The following is a 19,709-nucleotide window of genomic DNA, read 5'->3' as shown; positions in this document are numbered from 1 at the left end:
AGAGAGAGAGAGAGAGAGAAAATAAGTGGGGGAGGAGTAGAGAGAGGGAGACACAGAATCTGAAGCAGGCTCCTGGCTCTGAGCTGTCAGCACAGAACCCAACGTGGGGTTCAAACCTGTGAACCAGGAGACCATGACCTAAGCCAAAGTCAGATGCTTAACCCACTGAGCTACCCAGATGCCCCCTCATTTCCAAGTTTTCTTGTGTACGTAAGAAAAGTGAAGCAATACAATGAACTGAATGCTTGTCTGACTGGCGTTGATTTGCAAACAGTTAAGTGATCACTGTCAAGGATGCTACAAAGAGAAGTCAGTTAAGTGAATGCCAATAATCATTTGACTCCTTATATACTTCGTGGGAAAGGAGCTTTGGGAAGTTTACTCTGTCTTCAGTGAAACAGCTGACAATAGTGTTGATTGCTATGTATGGAACAGTTAAAAAGTCAACATTAAAGACAAAAGTATTGGGGCGCCTGGGTGGCTCAGTTGGTTAAGCGTCGGACTTCAGCTCAGGTCACGATCTCACGGTCTGTGAGTTCCAGCCCCGCGTCGGACTCTGGGCTGATGGCTCAGAGCCTAGAGCCTGCTTCCGATCCTGTGTCTCCCTCTCTCTCTGCCCTTCCCCTGTTCATGCTCTGTCTCTCTCTGCCCCAAAAATAAAAATAAACGTTGAAAGAAAAATTAAAAAAAAAAAATAAAGACAAAACTATTTATTTTCGTGATATAAGTACCAACACAAATTTAGTAGAATATAGCATACTGGAAAAAACAATGTTCTCACAAAATTAAAAAAACATGGAGCAGAAATATACTTGAAATAATTTAAAATTGTGCCCAAACTGTTATAGTCAACCAATCAAAATAGCCGTGATTTACAAAAATTACCAAGTGTAGTGTTAGTGTATGTATATGTGTGTGTCACAAGGACAATGTCTTATATTTTTCAGTTACTTTAACTACTTTATATATACTCACACTAATATAGATATGTATATAAACCTACACACATATGTATATAGTCACGTATATAAAGTAACTAAAAACAAAACTTATATGTAACTATATATAATGTATATGTGTACAGTTTCATAGTTAAGTACATGTATGTATACACACAGGCACAAAGCAACTAGAAACAAAACTTTAGTGGCAAAGCCCATTTTGCTTACACATGCTTCTGTATGGCAGTATTGTTTTTCTCCTTGCCCTAAATCATTAATCAGATTCTAGAAAACTTGTAGAACAATTTCAAAAGTCAACCTTAGTGTCCTATAATTGACCTGTTTTTGTAAACAAATCCTCCAAATTTTATTGCATTCTGCTAAAACTCTATTAGAAACCTTTAATGAAGTAATCAAGGTATCAGTGAAATGTTGAGTTAGGTTTTTGAAACTTTTAACAAATTGCCATTCTAAAAGCAAAGCTTTTGAAGAGGAAAGACATTAAAGTTGGTTCCTAAGAAAGAAAGGAAGCAACTGAAATAATTAAATGAGAGCTCCTCAGATAGTGTGCAAGATTTAACTGAAATTCTCTAAATGCATTTTGTATTAGCTTCACTGGTAGGAAGAATCTTTGGATGGAAATTGCCATATTTAATCAGAAAATTTACATTAGATAGAATGAAAAAAGTTTAGAAAGCCCTCACATTTCACAGCATCTAAATTTAGCAAAATACTAAAAAGGATCACGGTGGCACAGAGTATTTGATGGATTTAGTTTTGTAAACATATTTGTGAAAGAAAAGTCTTCTAAATGGAGACTCAGAGGATAAGCTCATTTATGCTGAAATAATTATACATTTAATTATAAAAATATAAAATTGGGAATATTTGCTATTTATTAGAATGTTTTCTGACTTACCAGTTACCTGAGTACAAAATGACAAAAAATTGTTTCAGTTATTTTCATCAAAAACGTTAAGGTCTACAAAGAAGAGACATTTGACAAATATAATAGTTTGAAATATATTCATTAAAAATGCAAGCTGAGGGTTCTGCACTGTCAGCAGAGAGCCCAACACAGGACTTGAACCCACAAACTGTGAGATCATGACCTGAGCTGAAGTCGGAAGCTTAACTGAGCCACCCAGGTGCCCCAAGTTTCCAACTCTTGATTCCCACTCAGGTCATGATCTCATGGTTTTGAGATCCAGCCCTGCCCACATGGAGCTCCATACTGAACATGAAGCCTGCTTGTGATTCTCTCTCTCTCTCTCTCTCTCTCTCTCTGCTCCTCTGCTGCTTGGGCTCTCTCTCTCAAAAGAAATAAGCATTTAAAAAAATAGAATCTTCAGAAGAATACAAAGGATATTTTATTAGAGAAAGAAATGTCAATGCAATATATGTGTGTGTGTGTATATATATATATATATATATATACACACACACACATAGTATATATTTATAATTATTTTATTTACATTTATAAATGAATATATCTATTTATATTTATATGTATACATAGATATATTTATAGATATATTTATTTATTTATATAGATAGAGACCTTGGAAAACCATTCTACTATTCAGAGAATCAACATAAAGAAATCTTAAAATTTTAAGTTAATATGAAATAATGTGATTTTTATTTCTTGGAACTTTTAAAATACTTTTAAATCCCATATTTTATATATAATAAAGCCGATCTACTGATGAATACTTTTCAGAGAAGTCTATCATTTTACTATTTTCTGCCCACTTTCACTCACATAAGTTCATCTCCTTGAACATTAAGCTTTATAATCACCCTAGAAAGAATTTATGTCCAAAGCTTCCCAAGATACTTGACTCAATAACTGGTAACTGTTATTAACTGGACCATGTTGAGCTGGCTGTTAGCACAGTCCACTGGAACCAGTAGTTAATGAATTAGTGATGCTACTCCATTCCATTCTCCTCATTCACATACACACTGAGCTCGTGTTTTAGTACGAAGAATTATAAACACACATACAAGTTATCTGTGGTAGAAGCAAATTTTCTAAAGGACACCAATAAAGTTTAGTGCACAAAAGTACAGATGAGAACCCATATTTATAGAACCATGATGGAGGTCTCTAAGGAATGACCTGAGGAACTCTCACACCATTTTCATATTCCTGGAATGGCTCAAAGAAAAAGGAGGCAAAATAAGTACACCCATGTCCAGATAAAACAGCCAAATAATTTAAACAAGTATCCTGCCACTACCCTCCCATGAGGTTCAGGGAAAGATTATTTAGAGAAAAAGAAAGAAACAAAGAAAGAGAGAGAGAGAGAGAGAGAGAGAGAGAGAGAGAGAGAGAAAGAAAGAAAGAAAGAAAGAAAGAAAGAAAGAAAGAAAGAAATCTCTGCATTAACCCACAATGAGGTAAGAATGATCTTTTACCCCATCTCAAACCAATAGCAATACCTCTGAATTACCCAAAACCCAAGACTTTGAATATGTAGTCTAGGTGAAGTCCAGGCATAATATGTTAAGCTCTAAGAAATAAACCATCATAAGCTACTCAGTGAGCACTGTTCTTATAAACTCTTATATAAAGCACCTTATAGGGGCGCCTGGGTGGCGCAGCCGGTTAAGCGTCCGACTTCAGCCAGGTCACGATCTCGCGGTCCGGGAGTTCGAGCCCCGCGTCGGGCTCTGGGCTGATGGCTCAGAGCCTGGAGCCTGTTTCCGATGCTGTGTCTCCCTCTCTCTCTGCCCCTCCCCCGTTCATGCTCTGTCTCTCTCTGTCCCAAAAATAAATAAACGTTGAAAAAAAAAAAATTAAAAAAAAAAAAAGCACCTTATAATAAATAACCAAAGCTGACATTCAGATGCTATGTACTGTTGGTTAAAAAAAAAAAAAAAAACAAGTGAAATACTTCCATACCAGCTGGTGAAAAGGAATCCTTTATTGAGACTGCAAGCTACCTAATTATGTCACCCAGTGGCAGCCAGAGAGCAGGTAATGGACCTTGGAATGGGGCCAGCACAGATGTGGGTCACTTCCAGTGGCTGCTGAAATGCCCTAGAAGGTGGCAGCACAACGACATGTGTGCTTCAGTGTGTGTGAGGGGTCACCATGGGTGGGTTGCTAGCAACATTTTCTGTGGAGGTCAAAGTACAGACTTTTTTTTTTCCAGGCCACGTGGCAAAGACTGGCTTCTAGGCCCACATCATCCAGTCATCTTTCAGTTGTAACAAGGCAACAGTGCCAGGCACCTAATTGACCACTGATTTAATGGGGATCTTGGAAGAGTTTGATGCAGTTTCCTGTGTCACAACAGAGTTCAGCTAAGACATCATTTACCAACCAGAAGATTACATTGATAATTTCTAAGCATCAACAAATAACTTGGATACTATTATACCAATCTATGAATAAGTTGAGCTACACTTGGTAGACAATTTTATGATGTGTATTTATAATTTATCTAGAGGATACAACACAATTTTTTTACAGAAGTATAATTAACATACATTATTAGTTTCAAGTACACAACTTATTGATTCAATACTTCTGTGCATTACTTAGTGCTCACCATGGTAAATGTAGTCACCATCTGCCGCCATACAACATTACTACAATACTGTTGACTGTATTCTCTATGCTATACTTTTGATTTCTGTGACTTATTTTATAACTGGAAGTTTGTACCTCTTAATCCCCTTTACCTATTTCTCTTAACCCCCCCCCACCTCCCCGCAACCATGAGTCTCTGTATTTAAGAGTCATTTTTTGTTTGTTTCTTTGATGTCTTTTTTAGATTCCACATGTAAGTAAAATCATATGGTATTTGTCTTGGTCTGATTTATTTCCCTTAGCATTATATCCTCTATGTCCATCCATGTTAAATTGCAGTGTGTGTGTGTGTGTGTGTGTGTGTGTGTGTGTGTGTGTGTATAACAGAATATTACTCAGCCACAAAAACGAATGAGATCTTGCTGTTTGTGACAAGGCAATATTTTTAAGCGCATGGTTCATTGTAATTAAGTATATTCACAATGTTGTGCAGCCATCATCACTGTTCATTTCCAGAACTTTTCCATCATCCCAAACAGAAACTCAGTACCCAATAAACAGTAACTCTCCATTCTTCTCGCCCCTTAGTAATTTATGATTTTCCATCTCTATGAATTTGCCTATTATGTACCTCATATAGGTTAGTGGAATCATACAATATGTGTAGGCAATATATTTTAAATAAACATAAATAGGTTTTACTATACATATTATTATACGTATAGTAATACGTATAAGGTATTACTATACGTATTATTCCTGACTCTATATTGAAATCTCAGGATCTTTGAAAAATGAGATCTGACATAAGCTGGTATTTTCCCTGTTGATGAGATAAATGTTGGAGATTGTATCAATGTATTGATTCTTTACTGAAATTGCATATAAAATTGTCTCTTCAATTAAGGAATGAATTACAAGTATTCAAAAAGTAGATTAATGCTTGAAGCCTTTTTAAGTAACACTTCCTAACTACAACACTGGCAATTTTGGTTTGGAATCAAACCATGAATTTCTATAACTACAAATTGACAATCACAGACTTTGAGAGTTTCCATTTTGCCCAATGAGATAAGGAGAAGACTGGGAAGATTTCCAAGAGACAACAGCTGTGAAATCACCTGCCTGTAATGTTTAAGCCAAGAGAAATACGCTTGGCTTCTTTCTTTTATGATACAAGGACATGTTGGCCGAAGAATTGCAACTTGAAAATGGAATAAAGAAATTCAATTGTTATCAATCCAAAAGGTCTGAAGTTGAAGCCAAAAATAATAACTCTTACTTAAAAAAAAAAAGAGGAATCAACATCAAAATCTAGAGCCACAGAAGAGATAATAATGGAACTATTTGTCAAGAAAATGTGAAAATGGCCAAAAGTAACGTGAGCATAAGCAGTGCTGTCCTAAAGAACTTAAAGTGCACAGGTGACGCTTTTGAACAAAATGGGTTTGAGCTGTCATGGGTCCACTTACATGGATTTTTTTATAAACACAGTGAAATGCTGTAAATGTCTTTTCTCTTCCTTATGATATTCTTAGTCACTTTTTCTGGCTTAACTTATTGTAAGAATACAGTATATAACACATTTAACATACAAAATATGTGGTAATGGACTGCTTGTTATCAGTAAGGCTTTCAGTCATTAGTAATTAAGTTTGGGGGGAGTCAAAAGTTATATGCAGATATTTGACTATGGTGGGAAGGAGGCTAGTGCCCCAACCCCCACGTTGTTAAAGGGTCAACTATATACATAAAGTACCATTGTTCAGGCCATGGAAATCTAAGGACATGACAGGTTGCTATTTCTAATGCCACCTCCATCTTTTCCACACCCATCTTGCATCTCTAAATGCCTACCAGGCAGCTTCACTTGGATGCCTCCCGGCCAATTCCAATTCAACAAGCAAACAACAAAGGTTTTTATCGACCTGCCTCAAATAGGAATACAGGAAGAAAATCCAATCTCATGAAACTGCATTGCCACTCGCACAAGCTGTGCAGGTCAGAGTCATCAGCTGCTTCTCCCATTCTGTGTGGCCCTGAATTTAGTCTGCTACCAAATTCTATTCAAGGACTTTGTCTTTCTCTCCATCCTACTGTCACAGCCTCTGCTCGAAACTTCATTTTCTCTCACCCAAATCCTTGGAATACTTAAGCCAACCCATCTCCCCAGTTGATTTTTTCTCTTCCCGAATCCTTCCTCCATAATGGTCTAAGGGTTGAATCTTAAAAACAAATTAGGGGCGCCTGGGTGGCGCAGTCGGTTAAGCGTCCGACTTCAGCCAGGTCACGATCTCGCGGTCCGTGAGTCCGAGCCCCGCGTCAGGCTCTGGGCTGATGGCTCAGAGCCTGGAGCCTGTTTCCGATTCTGTGTCTCCCTCTCTCTCTGCCCCTCCCCCGTTCATGCTCGGTCTCTCTCTGTCCCAAAAATAAAATAAAACATTGAAAAAAAAAATTAAAAAAAAAAAACAAATTAGATCATTTCATTATGCTCACACACACACACACACACAAACACACACACACACACACACACACACACAGAAGGCATGAAATAACCTCCAATAAACTCTGGGTTGACATCAAACTCCTTAACAAGACACAGAGATTTTTCACCAATCTGGCCTAATCTGCCACCCTGCCTTATGTCCTATTATTGGTCCTACCACAGTCTACAATTTAACTTATCGTTTTATCCTTGCCCCCACCCCCACCACACACTTCTTTCTCATGCCTCCACAATGCTCTTCTCCATCAATACCCTCGTTTCCCCCATTCTACCACTCAGTCAAGAAGACTCAAGTCTGATGTCACTTTACCATCACACCATCCCTTTCTTGAACTGACTTTATGACTCTCTCCTCTATATGCCCACAGGACTCTGTTAAAATAATCATCAAAGTATATACAGTCTACTGTACTATAATTTATACATGTCTGTCTTCCTCTGATTATGTGCTTTCCAAGTAACATATTATTCATATTTGTATCTCCAGTGCTTAAAGAGAAGAATGTGTGGGGCGCCTGGGTGGCGCAGTCGGTTAAGCGTCCGACTTCAGCCAGGTCACGATCTCGCGGTCCGTGAGTTCGAGCCCCGCGTCAGGCTCTGGGCTGATGGCTCGGAGCCTGGAGTCTGTGTCTCCCTCTCTCTCTGCCCCTCCCCCGTTCATGCTCTGTCTCTCTCTGTCCCAAAAATAAATAAAAAACGTTGAAAAAAAATTTAAAAAAAAATCCAATATATGGATTTATGTAAGTAAATGAATGAATGATGCAGCACATCAAAACCAGCTGAAAAAATAGAAATCCCAGCTACATTATGATTATCATAATCATTCTTTCATTAAATGAACCAATGTCATTAAATGCTCTTGAGGTGGAATTTTATATATCAGCAATCATACATTGTTTACCAACCAAGTATACATTACTTTTAAAAAATGTTTAATGTTTGTTTATTTTTGAGAGAGAAAAAGACAGAGTGCGAGCAGAGGAGGGGCAGAGAGAGAGGGAGACACAGAACCCAAAGCAGGCTCCAGGCTCTGAGCCATCAGCACAGAGACCAACGCAGTGCTCGAACTCACAGACTGTGAGATCATGACCTGAGCGGAAGTCGGATGCTCAACCAACTGAGCCACCCAAGCGCCCCCAAGTATATATTATTTTTAAAGAGAATCTTAAAGTTTTTTGAATGAGATGAAAAAGCACTGATGAGGTGAAAAAGTATTTTAGACATTGGAGACGGCACAGAACATAATGCACAAGGAAGAAAAGGCAGGAATGGGGACCCAGGAGGAGACTAGTTTGAAAAGAACCAAACAACCAATTTGACAATAAATTTCATATAATAAATAAATAAATACCAAACAAATCAATTGGAAACTAGATGGTGACTATAAGAGTTTTAAAAAAATCTAATGAAGAAGGGCTTTGCAAGATTAAGAAATACCACACTTATGCTGAAAGAAATAGCTCATCCGTAAAAGGGAAGGGACCAGATAAGAAACAAAAATGGTTTGGAGCTGTGGAATTCTCTACATATATTGAATGAAAGTAAGGCAGTCTTTGTGAAACCAGATGACTAAACTGGAGTTTAGGAGTACCAAGCTATATAAGTGGAGAGTAAAAGCGAGAACTGATAGATTTTGTGAGAAAGAAAAGATGTGATAGGAGTTCAGTGTGGAGCAAGCCTAAGTGTAAGAAGGGATATTTTCCCTCCTAACAGAAACAGAGGCATTAGGCAGAGGAGCTATTTAATGATTTGTCAGGGGGAAAAAAGGGTCTTCTCCATGTCTAGCTTAAGATAGTGGCAATATACCCAGTCAGAAATATCAAGAGAAGGCAGTGCATCTCTTTGGAATAAATAGCTTCATAATTTGGAAAAGTGTTCCTCAAAGATCCCACAACAAAATATGTCAGTCAACAATGAAGACAGACCTGATCAAAGGAAGATAATTGAATGATCTCTTCTGGAACTCAGTTCTTGCTGGTCAGGGGTATTTCCTGATATCCAACTGACACCTTTCCAAAGTTTGCCAACTTACAGTAAAGACAAAGTTCATCCCACATCCATAGGAACACGTGCAGCTAGAACAAATTATGGGGAATACTGGCTTAAATCAAATCTAAAACAATGACCAAAGACAGTGAAGGAGAATCAGTAAGCACAAGGTCATGGAGATGACATTCTACCCTTGGCCCAAGGATGGAGAGTCGAGGTGCCTAGCACAGCACCTGGGGATAGCCCTTTGAAACTGTTTCCACTTTCACACACAAAGATTGAGGTAAACCTTATAAAATTTTCAAGAATCAAATTACGTGAAATTCATGTTACTCAATACCCAAGAAGCCATGTGAAACGAGTTTGCACATAAGGCCCTTGTGCCTTATGTCATTTTACAGGACTGTTACGCCTCCCCGACAGCAGCTCCACAGAATAGTTTAAATGCTCGACTCCTGCACACACCCCATCCAAATTAGAGATGAGTGCACACAACTACTTGCTGGACCCTATGAAAATCTTAAATTATATTTCAGACATTTGGGCTTTAACAAAGAACATTTTTTTCCAAGCGTATTTTCCCTTGGTTTTTAAACCCATGTGTATTTTAAGGGGGAAAAAATCCATCTGTTTCTGATTCATTTATGCTTAACTCATCAGGATATCACTGGAGAAGAGTTATCGGGTGTCCACGTCACTTTCCTCCCTCCTTAAACTTCTGTAACTTCTCTTCTTAAAAGCAAGCAGGTGTACTGTGTCACAATTAAACAGATAAGAATTGTAAAACACTATCACTTTGATTCAAACCTCAAGATACATGGGTTTTAAAGGAAAGCATTAGAGTCTCCCCCTTCTCCTAATTTCTAGTTGTATGATTTTGTTGGTAGGAGTGATGTTTTTTGTTTTTTCTTTTTATCTTAAGCAGGAGAGAGATGAGAAAACATAATACGACCAACGATATTTAGCGGGCCGAGCCTAAACTACCTGAATTCTCTTCATCTTTTATTAGAAGAGGTGCTTGAGTAATGATCAAACAATGGAACTTATTAAATCAACAAGTAAAACGATCCCCCCCCGGCCCCCCAAAGTGTTAACATTACCAAAGTTTATAAGTTTGTTTAAAAATAAGAACTCTTTTTTTTCCCCCTGAAACAATGATACGGAATAAAAGATCTGGACTCCTGGTGAACCCACCAAAATCTAACTAACTATAAGGGATGTAAGTCTCACACTGACTACATTTAAGAGGCAGGGTACAGTAGTACAGAGAACATGCACTATGAAGTCAGAAAGGTCTGAATTCCAATTTAACTCAACCTTTTACCGGTTGCTAATTAACATCTAGGTCACTTTCATCATTCCTAACATGGATATAAAGCCACTTCTGCAAGAGCTATTGTGAGTATTAAAGACGAGGCCAACCCAGAGCCTAGCCCACAGCTGTGTGCTTTTTTGGTTACCCCTCATCACTGTCTACAACAGCATTTTAGGAGAAATATTTTCCAAGACTTGATTCAGCTTGTCTAAGCTAAGTAGTCCAAGCCTCTCCTCAGCAGCAGCCGTGTGGGACACACAAACAACGCCAGGCCGGCAGTGGTTCCAGCTGCAGAGATGGCAGTCAGCATGTACCCAGGCTAGCAGAGGGCCAGAGGACCAAGGAACTCTCCCACCATAGTTTCCTGCATGGCCAGCAGGTGTAAACCACGACCATGGGAAAACTATCAATTTAGCCCAACCAAACACACTGCCCTGAGACCAAAAGTCACATGGAAAAAATCAAAAAATAATTATAAAACTCACTGCCAGTACCACTGGCAGCTTCTCACTCTTCAAGAGAGTACTTTAAAGTTTATTTGTGGAAGGGGACTAAAGCTGGCCAATTTCTAGCAAAAGCCCATCCGTGCAGGCAGTGGTTAGGTTGAGGGGATATTTGGCAGTCAGCAGGGGTGGTACCTGCCTGGAAGTCCTCTGCCTCTGGTGTTCCTGTTTGGTGGAAAATTTTAACATGAAAGCTGGCAAAGAGCAGGTATCAGAGGGGAGAAACCTCAATATAACATAGCAGGTATTTATGATCTGAGTGGTACTTCTGCCCACATTCACAGATTGTTAGGGCTGAAAAAGTCCTCGGAGATCAACCCCTTTGGTTCAACTCCTTTCTCTTTACAGATGGGAAGCAAAGGTGCACAGAGGTTATGGGGTTTGTCTGAGGTCATATTGCCAGTTAGGTAATTGATCCAGTACCCAGCCTGTGCTCTCTCCCTCACATGCTCTGGATGCGAGAAGACTTGGACATTAACATGGCATCTGTGAACTTCTATATGTTACGGGGGCCTTCTATTTCCTTCTGCTATGTCTACAGTGCCAGTGAGTATTGAGTATAACCCAAGGGTTAAAAATAAAAGAACCTTAATTAAGAAATGAGCCATAGTGATTTTCAAAAAAAAATGCTGAAGACAATGACAGTTTCAACTATTTTGTTGCAAAGAGGAGAGGTAAGTCTGTAAACATGACTTAAAGCACTAGGGTCTCATATGTAAATTCATTTGACATGGAAATAATGTTTTATTTAGCAAATAGCAAGGACATTATGCTTTAAAAAACCGCATACACTCTCATATCTGTCCCCAAATCAGAGAGGTAAAAATAAGCATAAAGGCATGATTTTTATTTTGTTTTTATCAACAGGTAAATACAAAATACAAAGCCCTGAGGTACAGCATGCCTGGCACGTCGAGAAACAGATGAAGACCGATGTGGCTGGAGCACAGTAAGTAAGGGGGAAAGAGTATGAGAGGATCAGAGAGGTGGCCAGATTTATAGGGCATTACAACCCATTTAAAGCTTTAGCATTTGCTCTCAGGTTGATAGGAGGGCATTAGAAGATACTAAGAAGTACCTAAGTCAACAGGATCACTGGGTGCTGCACTGAGAAGAGACTAAGGTAGGTAACAGCAGAAGAAGAGACCTTTTGGACAGCACTTGCCCAATAATCCAGGCAAACAGGATCACATGAATCAAGATGGTGATGCCAGAGATTTAAGAAGTGACTTTCTTCCACATTTATAGAAGCAGCAGCTCAGAGCATCACCAGTGAGTGTGCAGTGTGACAGAAACAGAAGAGTCAAGAACAACCCCAATGTTTTTAACCTAGAAAATTACAGAATTGAGTTGGCTTCCAATAAGATGGGGATGTCTATGGGAGAAGCAGCATGTTTTGCTTTATTATGGGTTGGAGTTTTTATGGCAGGGATGGGGGTGGGATCAGAGTTCAGTTTTACATGTTACATTTGAGAGGTCTATTAAATATCCATGTAGGAATGCTAAGTAGGTAGTGAATATAGAAGGACGAAGTTTAGGAAAGTTCTAGGCTACAGATATAAATCTGGATATCAGACTGTAATTAGTAATTAAAGCCATGATACTGAGTAAGATTACCAAGAAGTGAATGTGGAAAAATGAGTCCAAGAACTGATCCTTAAGAAGCAAGGAGACAAAAAGAAAGGAAACCCACAGGAAGGAGAAAAGGAGAATGTGTTGTTCTGGAGGCCAAGTCATAAAAGGATTCACAGGAAGAGGGAGTGGTCATTTGTGTTAAGGTAGGAAGTCAAGTAAAATGAGGACTGAGAACTGTCCATTGGATTTGGAAGGAAGGCTATTGATGCCTTTATAAAAAAAACAGTTTCAGAGGAGTAATGGTGTGATACCTTAACCACAATGCATCCAAGAGATAATTAAAGCAAATACAGACAACTCTTTCAAAGTTTTAATGTACAAGAAAGTGAAGAAAAGCAGTGGTAAGTTAAAGTGCAAGTAGTATCAAGAGAAAGCTTTAAATATGGCAGAAATGAGATGTTTGTGGGTTGGTGGGAAAAGTCTTGTATATAAATTTCTTTAAAAAAGGAACAAAAGAAATAGAATGTAGAAAAGAGGAGAATTAGAGCAATATCCTTGGAGAAATGGGGATGAGATCTGGGACACCAAGTGGAAAGACTGGCCATTGTTAGGAGAATGGATGGTTTACCCATTATAACTGGAGAGAAGGCAGAGTATATGAACTAGATGCAGGTAGGTGGGGAAATGTGGAAGTTTTCTTCTGGTGGCTTCTGTTTTCCCAATTAAAGAAGCAATGAATGAGGACAAGGAAGAAATTGTGAGAGGTTTGAACAGGAAAAAAAAAAAAAAAAAGTTCACTTAAGGGAATGACAGACAAGGGGAATGTAGTGTAATTGCTGGTCACTTGAAGCAAACACACCCAGCTTCATAGGTATAACGAACTTGGGTGAAGATCTCTTCGAGTGCATCGAAGAGAGGAGAACAAAATTAAGGGAGTGGTTATGATGATTGAGGGAGTGGTTATGATGATTGAGGGAGTGGTTATGATGATTGAGGGAGTGGTTATGATGATTGGCCAAGGCCAGGAGCAAAGTAAGGTAAGTGAGGTACAGTGAAAAGGTGGTAGGAGTAAGGGCTTGCAGGCCCCAGTATAGTTGAAGAATTATGGGGCTGGGCATTCATTCCACAGGGAGCAAATTCAAAAGATGGGAGTAAAGCTTAGAAAGTAAAATGCTTGACACTGAGATTATTGGGAAATTAAATTTAAATTCGTTGTTAATAACAAGACTTTGATATCATCTAACCAACAAATGCACAATAACTCTGCTCTGGACACCACACCCAGATTTTCATTAGTTTCAATGGTGATAGCTACAATGCCTTGTCCTCAGTCCCAAACAGCATGTAAGACTCACTATTAATGACACAATCAAGACTAAAGCCATTCCTGCTGCAGGGAAAGCAATTTTCACTGAAAATACTATCTTAAAGACAAAAGAATACAGAACAAGATGATATTAAAATAGAAATGACTTGAAGCAAGCAGCTCATAAAAAATGAAACAGAAGCAAATATCCTTGAGGTTAAGTGCTTTAGATGGAGATTGAATAACTAACTGGGCAGGAGATTACGCAGAAACCATATATGGGTGTGGTAGACTGATAATGGCTCCCAAAGCTATGCCATGCCCAGTGATTGGGAAAAGGGTCTTTGCAGATATGTGGTTAAGTTAAAGATTTTGAGATGAGAAAGGTATGCCATCACAAAAGAGAGGAAGAGAGAAGTCTGACACACGCAAAGCAGATGATATAAAGACAGAGGCAGATACTCGAGTGATGGAGTCACAAGCCAAGGAATACCAAGGAATGCCAGTAACCAGAAGAACCTGGAAGAGGGAAGAAAGAGCCTCTCCCCCCATGCCTCTGGGGGGAACATGTCCTGCTGACACCTTGATTTTGGAGTTCCTGCCTCCAGAACTGTGAGAGAATAAATGTCTCTGTTTTTTTTTTTTTTTTAACAACTTAGTTTGCAGTAATTTATTACAGCAGCCAAAAAACACCTACAACTTTTATCTAAGGAGTGTGTGCTATGCTTGATGCTAGATTGGGCACTTTGAGAAGATCCAAGATGCATTGGATTTAGTTCTTTTCTTGAAGGTTTTATTTTTATTTTATTTTATTTTACCGTTTTTATTTATTTTTGAGACAGAGAGAGACAGAGGATGAACGGGGGCAGGGCAGAGAGAGAGGGAGACACAGAATCGGAAGCAGGCTCCAGGCCCTGAGCCATCAGCCCAGAGCCCGACGCGGGGCTCGAACTCACGGACCGCGAGATCGTGACCTGAGCCGAAGTCGGACGCTTAAGCGACTGAGCCACCCGGGCGTCCCTTTTCTTGAAAGTTTTAACAGTCTAGATTGAGGGGCACCTGGATGGCTTAGTTGGTTAAGCATCTGGCTCCTGATTTCAGCTCAGGTCATGATCTCACGGTTCCTGGGATCCAGCCCTGAGTTGGGCTCTGTGGAGCCTGCTTGGGATTCTCTCCCTCTCTCTCTGCCCTTGCCCCATTCATGCTCGTTCTCTCTCTTTCAAAATAAATAAGTAAACTTTAAGGAAATGAAAACAAACAAATAAAACTCTACTTTGATCTGAAAAAAGTTAATCAAATCCAGAAAATAAGAAGTCAAACCACTCTTGAAATGTGTCTTGAAGGGTGGGAAGAAGATCATATCAGGTCACAGTACGAAACTTATCCAGATTACAGGTTCCTGAATAAATTTCAAAAAGCTTGTGCTTTGTTTAAAAACAAAACAAAACAAAAAACATGGAAAACCGTCTATAATAATAACCTGACTAGTTAGATCACTGGATTCAAAATGCAAACATTTTCTGGGATAGCCTTCACAAAAGAGAACCCACCCAACACAGAACAGACGTACAAAATGAATGAAATAAATTTAGTGGCAGGGCTTCCTGTCATCTGTTCCAAAGTCTCAGCTTCAGAAATCACCCAAGAAACTAATGGCCCTGTACAGGAGGTACCTTTAAAATTCACAGCTAGGGGCGCCTGGGTGGCTCAGTCGGTTAAGCGGCCGACTTTGGCTCAGGTGATGATCTCACAGCTCGAAGGCTCGTGAGTTCGAGCCCCGCGTCGGGCTCTGTGCTGACAGCTCAGAGCCTGGAGCCTGTTTCAGATTCTGTGTCTCCCTCTCTCTGACCCTCCCCCGTTCATGCTCTGTCTGTCTCTGTCTCAAAAATAAATAAACGTTAAAAAAAATTGTTTTTAATAAAAATAAAAAAAATAAAATAAAATTCACAGCTAGAACTCTTCCATACCTTCAACCAAGCGGACCCCTAAGACCTCTCACCCAAACAAAAGCGACCAGCACACAAAAAACTTAAGACATATACAGTGTAACTGGCAAGTCACCGAATGTCAAATTGAGTCATTTTCTATTTCCCCCTCAAAAACAGCTTCAAAGAACCACAGGCCCGACACTCAGGTTTATCTGTTCCACACCCTGGACCCTCTTTGCCGCAACTGATGGAAAAGTGGCAGACCGCCCTGGGAGTGCCAGCCCAGCTCTCGGCAGATGCTTTTTGCCTCATTAACAGTGGCAGCTAAAGACATAATCAGGTCCAGCTGCAGGGAAGAACTGCTTGAGCTCATGGTTGGCTGACAGGCCCCCGAGTTCCCACTCAATAAGCAATTCCTCTGAACAGTCATCCACTCGCGGGATGACCTAGAACAAAATCCAACAGGGAAAGGCACGTTCCCAAAGACAGGCACACTGCAAGCACTTCACAGGTTTTCATTCAAATGAAATGTAACTCAAACCCTCTTGCTCTTGTAGAAGTCCCACAGAGCCATGTCTGCCCAGCTTCTACATGGCTGTCTTGATCTAAGTAAGACCATCTGGGGTAATACCCAGGGGAAGGTGAGGATCTACCAGCTTGTTACATGTCAGCACCACTGTGAAGTTTTACCAAGCTGTGAAACCTTGGATTCGGAAGTTCCCTTCTCCAGCTCTTGTCCTGGCTGGAACTTCAGCATAAACTTCTTTACTAATCCCACGAATGCACCAAGAAAGATGCCAGTGGGACCTCACCAGCCTGCTTCAGGGGTAATGTTCACAACAGCCCCAGTTTTCTGATCATGTCGATCAAACACTTTCCAGCTGTATCAGAAGCATAGAAAGCAGGAAAACACTGATCTGAACCTGCACCAGATGCAAACGGAAAGACCAAAGAACTGGAAGAAGCAAGAGGTGGAAAATGTTTACACTTGCTGAGAAACATCTAGCTTGCCAAATAACTTGTTTGAAATTTTAGAATTTAAAACATAAACATTCTTCTCTTTGGAGGTTTTAGTTGGTCTCCAAATGCAGCTTTTCCTCCCAGCTTCTCTAAAGGAGGAGCTAGATTATGGAGTTAGATGGAGAACTGGAAGGGAAAGAAAAGAGCAAGTCTCAAACTCCACAATATAACCAAATGGAAGTAATAAAGCAGCCCACCTAACCAACCAAGCTCTGAATTCTTTCTCTTTTCTTTTTTTCCTTTTCTTTTCCTTCTATCTGCCAAGAACAGGAATTCAGAGAGGCTTACAAAAGAAAAGCCCAGGCTCATGTTTCCACCCCCACTGCATGGCATGAGGAAGAATGGAGACCCTGTAGAATGGCCAGGTAAGCTTTGGCCCAGATAAAAGTACCGTATCATGATTTCCTAGATCAATTACAATTGCCTTATAGTATGATGAACCAGACATGCAATATGCCTTTTTTTTTTCTTTAAACAAACAGACACTACTTGATGAACAGCCCCCTGGAATGGAGAACTCGTTTTTATTTGTAGTTCATCAAAAGAATAGGACTTATCAGGTGATTGAGGAACTGAAAACAGTCCACTAGTAAAAAGGCTCCATTTTATTTAGGACAATGCTGCCAGCAGCCAGCTAGAACCCCACCTGGGCTGACGTTCAGCTGACAAGATGCTAATCTGCACCATCAGGAACACAGCTGTGCAAGAGAGCCTGGGAAGGGTAGTTGTTACAAGGCAACCGATTTTGTTCAGTTGAATGTATACAGTGCATTTCTAACCCCAAGCTCTTTCCCCTTCCCCACCCCTGGTCCATCATATCTCACCTTATAATTTTGAAAATGCTGGAGCAAAAATCTCTCCTAAAATAAAACTTACATACTGCTATTTTTAGTGGTTCCCATTCTCTGGGTCTTGGACCCAAAGGCCCCTAAGTTACTGACAGTGATTTGTAAATCCACATACATCTAGACATCAACTACACACTTGCACATAGATGTGTGACTTTCCAAGCGCACTGTGGCAAAGGCCAGCTTGTGTTACCTCCTGATTTCACAGCTGTCTCCTCAGACTCCCTGGCTGGTGGGGGGGGGGGGGGCAGAAGGGGGGGAGCCACGTGACTGACTGGATTCTTTGGTGGGATAATAGGGATTGGGACCCTAGTGGAGATTTGAAATGGACGTGGGCAGAAGTGATACATTCCACTCCCAAGATTACCCCAAGAAAACTTCCCATGCAGCTCTCAACATTCTCTTCCCCCTCTGTCACCTAGACACAGGCGCCAGGGTGACCTCGGAAGCCGCGTGTTAAAGACACCGCAGCCTGCATCACACCGGTCCCTGAATGCTCGAGACACCCCCAGACCCCTTTCAGACCTGCCAGTTGGACTTTATGTGAACAACAACAAAAACCCTATTTGTCCACTGAGATTTCAGGATTTTACTGTTACAGCAGCTAATGCTTCCTTAATTAATACATATATGTAGGCACTGCTGTGGCGAACAAGATATACATTCATTTTGTTTTTCATTTTGGCAAGAACATTTAACAGGAGGGTATACGTTCATGTAAAAAGCAACTCCAAGTTCAGAGGTTTTTCCTTGCTGTGTATTTTCTTCAAAAACACTTCATTGACCATTTCTAACAATTCCAGGCACTGAGTTAGATGTGACATATACAGAGGGAAATCGGTCAGTCTCTGGCCTCAAGCCTACAGTGAACCAAGATGGCAGACATAGAAGAAACATACAAGTGCCTCATTACAAAACTGCAAGTGCTTGAAGCAAACAGAGCACTGGGAGAGTCACAGAAGAGACCTAATGCGCAAGGGGAGCAGAGGGCCAGGTTCTTCTGGGGAAGAGATGTTTAAGCTGGAGAACACAGATGGATGAGTGTCAACTGATTAATTAAAAATAAAGAGGGGCACCTGGCTAGCTCAGTCAGTTAAGCCTCTGACTTCAGATCAGGTCATGATCTCATAGTTGGCGAGTTGGAGCCCACATCAGTCTCTGCACTGGTGAGGCAGAGCCTGCTTGGGATTCTCACCCTCTCCCTCTGTATCTGCCCCTCCCCCACTTGCACGTGCTTGTTCTCTCTCTCTCTCTCTCTCTCTCTCTCTCAAAATAAATACACTTAAAAAATTAAAAATAAAGAGCGAGCCCTCCAGCAAAGAGAATTGTGCAAAGACCACAAAGTAGCAACAAGCTTGATGCCCTTGTGGATCTGAAAGGAGGCCATTAGCCTGCCTGGAGAGTAGGAAGGAGGGGGATGGGAGGGGGATGGGAGGGGGATGGGAGGGGGATGGGAGGGGGATGGGAGGGGGATGGGAGGGGGAGGGAGGGTCTGGGAGGGGAGGGAGAGGGGAGGGAGAGGGGAGGGAGAGGGGAGGGAGAGGGGAAGGAGAGGGGAGAAACGCTATAAAATGCTACGTCTATGCACAGGATGAATCATGCTAGGCGTTGAAGAATAGTAAAGATTTTCAATGTTAGTCTAAAGCCTACATGGGGGTGATAATGCCCCCAAAAGTGGGTGAAAAGTTGGGTTATGGGAATGGGAGAGAAGAGGTTCCCTCCTGATATGAATGGTTTAAGGATACCGCAAGGAGTCCCTTCAAAGGGCCACAGCACATGTAAACTGATATGTTTATTTATGGCATTAAAATTTCATGGGGGTAGGGGCGGATTAAGAGGAAGTATCTTAAAATGTCTAAAAAGGGGGGCAATAATGATAAACAGACTCAGAAACACTGCTCTAAAGCTAACAGTAATCCAGTTTAGGTGTTAAGCAAGGGAGTGCCACGACCTGATGTTCATTGCTAAAAATTCCATCAGAGTTAATATTTTTGTACTAAAAAGTTCATACTAGAAAAGTTTAGAAAATCCCATTCATTTTAGAAGTTATGGTTAACTGATATTAACCCACTAAGATCATGTAATTTAAACTCTTCCTTGTAGAGATTAAAAAGAACATGGAACTCAGAAAGGCTCTGTAACTAGTGTGTTCAGAATCATGCAATTAGCACGTAGCAAAGTTTATATCCTGTTCTTTTTCTTGCAGCACTGTACCCAAAAGTCTACCC

The 19,709-nt window shown here is 40.4% G+C and overlaps 1 protein-coding gene and 1 long non-coding RNA gene across 8 annotated transcripts in view; one reads left to right on the top strand and one right to left on the bottom strand.

Annotated features, from left to right (window-relative positions):
• Window positions 1–19,709, bottom strand: part of ADAMTSL1 (ADAMTS like 1) — an 885,884-nt gene that overhangs the window by 853,104 nt on the left and 13,071 nt on the right. The window lies entirely within an intron of this gene.
• Window positions 10,298–18,817, top strand: LOC147574830 (uncharacterized). Of its 3 annotated transcripts, XR_015243565.1 has the most exons (5): window positions 10,298–10,384; window positions 11,672–11,753; window positions 16,899–16,998; window positions 17,116–17,193; window positions 17,904–18,144. It is a non-coding gene; the product is annotated as an uncharacterized LOC147574830 (long non-coding RNA). The 3 variants fall into 3 exon arrangements; XR_015243566.1 differs by lacking the exons at window positions 17,116–17,193; window positions 17,904–18,144 and adding an exon at window positions 18,285–18,817; XR_015243564.1 differs by lacking the exon at window positions 17,116–17,193.

Source organism: Puma concolor, chromosome D4 (genome assembly GCF_028749965.1).
Source record: "Puma concolor isolate L17-30 chromosome D4, mPumCon1.1.hap2, whole genome shotgun sequence".
Lineage (NCBI taxonomy): Eukaryota > Metazoa > Chordata > Mammalia > Carnivora > Felidae > Puma > Puma concolor.
This window is presented reverse-complemented; position numbering and strand designations above follow the sequence as displayed.